Source organism: Nicotiana tabacum, chromosome 20, assembly GCF_000715075.1.
Source record: "Nicotiana tabacum cultivar K326 chromosome 20, ASM71507v2, whole genome shotgun sequence".
In the NCBI taxonomy this organism is placed as follows: domain Eukaryota; kingdom Viridiplantae; phylum Streptophyta; class Magnoliopsida; order Solanales; family Solanaceae; genus Nicotiana; species Nicotiana tabacum.
The window spans coordinates 106,715,988-106,724,704 of NC_134099.1; positions in this window are offsets into that span (position 1 = coordinate 106,715,988).

Below are 8,717 nucleotides of genomic sequence, written 5' to 3' on the forward strand. Positions count from 1 at the left end.
ATAGTGATAAAAATCCCCGGAGGGTTCAAATAGTTGGCACGAAGCCCAAATATGGCAATCAGCCCAAATCATGATGATAACAAATGGATTTCAGTCAAATATTCAGTAAAGTCATCAATCGGGATGGACCAAGTCACAATCCCCAGTGGTGAAAGACCCCACGCTCATCATCTAGCGCGTATCTTGCCTCAATATAGCACTACGATGTGCAATCCGGGGTTTCAAACCCTCAGGACTCATTTACAACCATTACTCACCTTAAACTGGCTAATTCTCTAGCTCGCGACGCCTTTGCCCCTCGAATTGGCCTCCACGCGCGTCGAATCTATCCAAAGTCAGAACGAATACGTCACAATATGCTAAGGGAACAAAGCCCAAGCGAAAACATTTGAAAAATATCAAAAATCTCGAAATTAGCAAAAACCTGAGCCCCGGGCTCACGTCTCGGAATTGGGTAAAATTTATATTTTCAAAATCCTCATACCCTCACGAGTCTAACCATACCAAAATTATCCAATTCCGATACCATTTGGTCCTTCAAATCATCGTTTTACATTTTTGAAAGGTTTCACAATTTTCTTCCCAAATTCCATCTCAAATCACGAATTAAATGATGAATTCAGTGATAGATTCATGTATTCTAGCCAAATTTGAGTTAAAATCACTTACCCCGATGAATTTCTTTAAAAACCTTCGAAAAATCGCCAAAATCCGAGCTCTCTAGGTCAAAATATTAAATAAAACCAAAAACCTCTTATTTATAGGTACTCCTCAAGTATCAGCTACTGCGGGCCGCACCAAAACTCATGCGGTCCGTGCAAGCCAGTGCGGTCCGCACAAAGGCAACATGCGGCCGCACAAGCCTCCCTCTACAGTGACAGGCTTTAGTATTTTGGCCATAGCTTTTGCTACAGATGTCCAAATTACGATATCCTTTCTGGAAACTAGACACGAAGGACTACAACTTTTGTTTTTGAATCACCTTAAAATTCCTTGTAGATTAGAAGATATGAGCTTCCGAAGTAGGACCAGCGGATCGTTCCCCACCGCGGCCGCACACCATTTTGTGCCGTCCGCATGACACCTACCGCGGCCGCGGCCGCTTTTGTGCGGTCCGCACAGCACTCAACGCGGGCGCACCTATTTTTGTGCGGACCACATGGGTGAGTTCTGGGGCCTGCAACTCCTGTAGACCTGCTACAGCTATGATTTTTGCACTAAAACATCACGCAACCTATCCGGAACTTCAAACCAATTGTACCAACACATCTCATGACATCGTTCAAACTTGCTCAAAACTTCGGAACGCTCACAACAACATCAAATCACCAATTTAACATAGGATTCAGGCCTAAGAATTCCAAGAACTCTTAAATTATGCTTTCGTTCAAAAGTTCTATCAAATCTCGTCCGAATGACCTGAAATTTTGCGCACACATCCCAAATGACACAATGAAGCTACTGCAACTCTCAGAATTCCATTCCGACCCCTATATCAAAATCTCGCCTATCAACCGAAATTTGCCAAAATATCAATTTCGCCAATTCAAGCCTACATCTACTCTACAACCCCAAAACCCATTTCGATCACGCTCCTAAGTCACAAATCACCTCCCGAAGCTAACCGAACCATCGGAACTCACTTCCGAGCCTTCTAACACATAAGTCAACATCCGGTTGACGTTTCCAACTTAAGCCTTCTTAAGAGAGACTAAGTGTCTCATTTCTTATCAAATCCTCTCTGAACTCGAACTAATCAACTCGATCACATAAAACACGGATAACGAAGCGTAAAGAAACTGAAATGGGGGAAACGGAGCGGTAACTCATGAGATGACTGGCCGGATCGTCACATCCTCCCCAACTTAAACAAATGTTCGTCCTCGAACGAGTTACGAAACATACCTGAAGCCTCAAACAGATGAGGATATCTGCTTCGTATCTCCAGCTCGGTCTCCCAGGTAGCCTCCTCCACGGGCCGACCTCTCCACTGCACCTTCACTGAAGCTATGTCCTTTGACCTCAACTTCCGAAGCTGGCGACCCAAAATAGCTACTGGCTCCACATCAAAGGTCAAATCATCATCCAACCGAACCGTGTTGTAGTCCAAAACATGAGACGGATCCCCACTATACTTCCGAAGCATAGAAACATGAAATACCGGATGCACACTCGATAGGCTGGGTGGCAAAGCAAGCTCATAAGCCACCTCCCCAATTCTCCGAAGCACCTCAAAAGGCCCAATGAACTGAGGACTCAACTTGCCTTTCTTCCCAAATCTCATAACACCCTTCATGGGCGAAACCTTTAGCAAGACCTTCTCACCGACCATGTAGGACACATCTCGAACCTTTCGGTCTGCATAACTCTTCTGATGTGGCTATGTTGTACGAAGCCTCTCCTGAATCACCTTCACCTTCTCTAAGGCATCCTGAACCAAATCTATCCCCAATAGTCTAGCCTCGCCGGGCTCGAACCAACCAACCGGAGATCTACACCGCCTCCCGTACAAAGCCTCATATGGAGTCATCTGAATACTCGATTGGTAGCTATTGTTGTAAGCAAACTCTGCAAGTGGTAGAAACTTATCTCATGAACCTCCAAAGTCAATAACACAAGCACGCAACATGTCCACCAATATTTGAATAGTATGCTCGGATTGCCCGTCCGTCTAAGGATGAAATGATGTGCTCAACTCTACCTGAGTACCCAACTCTCTCTGCATAGCTCTCTAAAACTGCGAAGTAAACTGAGTACCTCTATCTGAGTTGATGGAAACAGGAACGCCATGCAACCGAACAATCTCCCAGATATAAATCCCTGCCAACCACTCTGAAGAATAGGTAGTACACACAGGAATGAAGTGCGCAGACTTGGTCAGCCTATCCACAATCACCCAAATAGCATCAAACTTCTTCAAAGTCCGAGGAAGTCCAACCACAAAGTCCATAGTGATTCTCTCCCACTTCTACTTGGGAATAACCATCTGCTAAAACAAGCCACCTGGTCTCTGATGCTCATACTTCACCTACTGACGGTTGAGATACCGAGCTACAAATCCCACAATATCTTTCTTCATTCTTCTCCACCAATAGTGCTGCCTCAAATCCTGATACATCTTCGCGGCACCCGGATGAATGGAATACCGCGAGCTATGGGCCTCCTCCAGAATCAGCTCTCTATGCCCATCCACATTGGGCACACAAATCCGGCCCTGCATCCTCAACACACCATCATCACCGACAGTCACATCTCTGGAATCATCATGCTGGACTCTATCCCTAAGAACAAGCAAATGCGGATCATCATACTGGCGCTCTCTAATACGATCATATAAGGAAGACCGAGAAACCACACATGCCAACACCCGACTAGGCTCCGGAATATCCAATCTCACGAACCGATTGGCCAAGGCCTGAACATCAACTGCAGGGGTCTCTCCCCAACTGGAATATATGCCAAACTCCCCATACTCACTGCCTTTAGGCTCAATGCATCGGCCACCACATTGGCCTTTCCCGTATGGTACAATATAGTGATATCATAATCCTTAAGCAACTCCAACCATCTCCGCTGCCTCAAATTAAGATCCTTTTGCTTGAACAAATGCTGAAGACTGCGATGATCAGTGAACACCTCACAAGATACGCCATACAAGTAATGCCTCCAAATCTTCAATGCATGAACTATGGCACTCAACTCCAAATTATGAACTGGGTAGTTCTTCTCATGGGGCTTCAACTGCCGAGAAGCATAAGCAATAACTCTACCCTCCTGCATCAACACACAACCAATCCCAACTCTTGAAGCATCATAATACATGGTATATGAACCTGAAGCTGATGGCAAAACTAACACTGGAGTTGTGGTCAAGGCTGTCTTGAGCTTCTGAAAGCTCTCCTCACACTCGTCCGACCATACGAATGGAGCACCCTTCTGAGTCAACTTGGTCAAGGGTGATGCAATGGATGAAAATTCCTGAACAAACCGGCGATAATAGCCTGCTAACCCAAGAAAGCTATGAATCTCTATGGCTGAGGACAGTCTAGGCCAACTCTGAACCGCCTCTATCTTCTTCGGATCAACCTGTATACCCTCGCTGGACACCACGTGCCCCAAGAAAGCCACTAAACTAAGCCAAAACTCACACTTGGAGAATTTTGCATAAAGTTTCTCCTCCCTCAGTCTCTGCAACACAACTCTCAAATGCTCCGCGTGCTCCTCCTGACTACACGAGTACACCAGAATATCATCAATGAATGCAATAACGAACGAATCCAGATAAGGCCGAAATACATTGTTCATCAAATGCTTGAATGCTGCTGGGGGTTTGGTTAGCCCGAAGGACATAACAAGAAACTCATAATGACCATATCTGGTCCTGAAAGCAGTCTTAAGAATATCTGAATCCCTGATCTTCAACTGGTGATAACCCGAACGGAGATCAATCTTGGAGAACACCCTCGCTCACTGAAGTTGATCAAATAAATCATCAATGCGAGGCAAAGGATACTTGTTCTTGATTGTTACTTTGTTCAATTGCCTATAATCAATGCACATTCTCATCGTGCCATCCTTCTTCTTCACAAACAAAATCGGTGCACCCCAAGGGGACACACTAGGCCAAATGAACCCCTTATCTAGGAGTTCCTAAAGCTGTTCTTTCAATTCCTTTAACTCTGCTGGTGCCATACGATATGGAGGAATAGAAATGGGTTGAGTGCCCGACACCAGGTCAATACCAAAATCAATATCCCTGTCTGGTGGCTTGCCCGACAGGTCTGCAGGAAAAACATCGGGAAAATCCCTCACAATTGGGACATAATCAATACTAGGAGTCTCAGCTCCAACATCCCTCACAAATGCTAGATATGAAAGGCAGCCCTTCCCAACCATACGCTGGGCCTTCAAGAAAGAGATCACTCTACTAGGGATATAATCAGTCACACCACACCACTCGATCCGCGGTACACCCGGCATAGCCAAAGTGACTGTCTTAGCATGACAGTCTAGAATAGCATGACACGGAGATAGCCAATCCATGCCCAAAATGACATCAAAATCCACCATGCTCAATAGCAATAGATCCACTCGGGTCTCCAGACCCCCAATAATCACCACACATGACCGGTACACACGGTCTATCACAATAGTATCGCCCACTGGGGTAGCTACATGAACAGGTAAAGCAAGAAACTCACGGGACGTACCCAAATAACGAGCAAAGTATGATGACACATAAGAAAAGATGGAACCGGGATCAAATAATACAGAGGCATCTCTGTGGTAGACTGAAACAATACTTGTAATGACAGCATATGAAGCAATAGTATCTGGCCTGCCAGGAAGTGCATAGAAACGGGCCTGACCACCCCCTGATCGACCTCCCCCTCTGGGGCGACACCTAGCTACATGACCTCCACCCCTAGCTGGCTGGGGGTAGTAAGGTAACTGGAGTAGAAGTCGAGGGCTGACCCCTCTGCTGAGATGAACTAGCCATACGACGAGGACATTGCCTCCACACATGTCCAAACTCTCCACACTCATAACAACTCTCAGGTGCTGGAGAAGGGGACTGAAGGGAACCCCTCACACCGGAGTGACCAGCTGATGCACTCGGCATAGAAGAAACCTGAGCTGACAGGGCACGAGATGAACTCTGGGTTGGAAGGGCACTGAGTGATGACTGGCCCCGCTGAGATCCATGATGACCATGACCCGAAGATGCCCCGCGATACTCTGGGCGGGCTAACTAAGCATGCCTAAAAGAACGGCCTCTACCATGCTGAAACTGGCCCCTCGAAGAAGCACCACTATAACTGCCAGATCCTTGAGGCTTTTTGGCCTCCCTCTCCTCTCGATCCTAACGGCGAACCGTCTCAATATTGCAAGCGATATCGACCACCTCCTCGAATGTAGCACCCAACACCCTCTCTCGGGTCATAAGAATACAGAGGTGATAGTTAAGGCCATCAACAAATCTCCTGATCCTCTCACGATCTGTCGGAACCATCCAAATGGCATGACGAGCCAACTCAGAAAACCTCGACTCATACTGTGACACAGTCATATCCCCCTGTCGCAACTACTCAAACTGTCTACGCAGCTCCTCTCTGCGGGACTGCGGCACATACTTCTCCAAGAAGAGAGTGGAGAACTGCTGCCAAGTAAGGGGCGTTGCTCCAACCGGCCTATGCCTCTCATACGCCTCCCACCATGTGAAGGCAGCCCCAGTAAACTGGAAGGTGGTAAATGCCACACCACTAGTCTCAAGAATCCCTGTTGTACGGAGCATCCGCTGACACTTATCAAGAAAACCCTGGGCATCCTCGCCCTCGACACCACTGAATGACGGAGGCTGGAGTCTACCAAACCTCTCAAGACGACGCTGCTCATCATCCGGCATAACTGGCACAATAAACTCCTGAGCTGGTGCAACCGACTGAGCTGGAGGTTCCCCCGGTGTCTGTAGTCCCTGCACTACTTGCTCAGGTGTGCGAGCAGCAGGGGTCTGATTTCCTCCCCCGGCCTGTGAAGTAGCTGCTATTGTAGTGGCTGAAACTGCCTGAGCCAGGCCAGTGCAAACTGATAAGATCTGTGCCAAGGCCTCCTGAAGACCCGGAACTACGATAGGCACAACTGGTGCCTGAACTGGTGTTGCTGGAGCATCCATAGCGGGAGCCTGATCCGGAGTTGGGGCAGTCGATGCATCAACAGGTGCTGCCCTTGCTGCTCTGCCTCTGCCACGTCCACGACCGCATCCACGACCCCTAGTGGCCTCAGTGGGTGGCATTGGTGGTCGTCCACCTCGTCTAGTAGCTCGCGTCCTCACCATCTGTGAGAGAATGGAATATCAGAAGTTTAGTACTCGGACCAACAAGTTCGCACGACAAGAGTTTCAAGAATATGAAATTGTTCCTAAAGGTTCTGCAACCTCTTGAGGATATATACAGACGTCTCTGTACCGATCCATGAGACTCTACTAAACCCGCTCATGACTCGTGAGACCTAAGTAACCTAGGCTCTAATACCAACTTGTCACGACCCAATTCCTGAACCCGGTCGTGATGGCGTCTCTCGCGGAGACAAGGCCAGCCAGACCAAAACGGAACACCTCTTTTAAACAGTTAATCATCATAAACAGTAGTAACATATAGCATAATATTCATAAATTGCGGAATTTAACGATAATAACAACAGGAACCATCCCGACATAGCCCAAACCGGGGTGTCACAAGTCATGAGCTACTACAGAATCTGCTATAAGTCAACAAAGTACGGAATCCGATACAACAGTCTGAATAAAACATAAATGATAGAGGATAAGAGAGACAAGGGACTGTGGACGTCAACAGCTACCTCGTAACTCCAAATCATTGCCTAGCCTGGAAGGAATCAACGCTCAGGTGCAGACTCTGCTATACCTGAATCTGCACACACGGTGCAGGGAGTAATGTGAGTACTCCGACTCAGTGAGTAATAATTACAAATAATGGCTGAAAGTATGAAAACACGTAAAGGCACATGGCAATTCCATATCAAGCAATAAAATCACTTAAAGTAGTAAATCAGTGAAGAAATCAAATGATATTCCTTTTTAAAACAAGTAAAACAGGTAATTTAACAGGTAATTAACAAGTAGAAATTCGCCCCTTGGGCACAGTACCAATCGCTCAGCATAGTATCAGCCCCTCGGGCTCACTCTCAGTACAATATCAGCCCCTCGAGCTACCTCACAATCACTCAGCATAATGGTCAGCCATTGTTACCTGACCAAATTGCATCATACAGTGTCATTGTTACCACTGTTTCAAATCACATGGGTACCCGCGCTCACTGTGGGTGTGCAGACTCCGGAGGGGCCCCTTACGGCCCAAGCGCTATATCAAGCCACCTCGTGGAATCATCACTCAACATATCCTCACATCACTCAAGCCACCGCATGGCATAAATAGTATCTCAGGCCCTTGGCCTCATATCACTCAGCATATCCTCACATATGGCCCTCAGCCTCACTCAGTCCAGAAGTCATCTTAAGCCCCTTGGGCATTAGGAAAATAGTAGTTCTCAGCCCAAAACATGATGTAGAAATATCATTTAAGTTTCAAATCTGAGTAAAAGTGGCTGAGTTTGTAAAACAGTAGATATCAACAGGACTGAGTTCAAATAATAAGTCAAGCAGTAAGGAAACAGTTATAAAAATCCCCGGAGGGTTCAAATAGTTGTCACGAAGCTCAAATATAGCAATCAGCCCAAATTATGATGATAACAAATGGATTTCAGTCAAATATTCAGTAAAGTCATCAATCGGGATGGACCAAGTCACAATCTCCAGTGGTGAAAGACCTCACGCTCATCATCCAACGCGTATCTTGCCTCAATATAGCACTACAATGTGCAATCTGGGGTTTTAAACCCTCAGAACATCATTTACAACCATTACTCACCTCAAATTGGCTAATTCTCTAGCTCGCGACGCCTTTGCCCCTCGAATTAGCCTCCACGCGCGTTGAATCTATCCAAAGTCAGAACGAATACGTCACAATATGCTAAAGGGAACAAAGCCCAAGCGAAAATATTTGAAAAATATCAAAAATCTCGAAATTAGCAAAAACTCGAGCCCCGGTCCCACATCTCGGAATCGGGTAAAATTTATATTTTCAAAATCCTCATATCCTCACGAGTCTAACCATACCAAAATTATCCAATTCCGATAC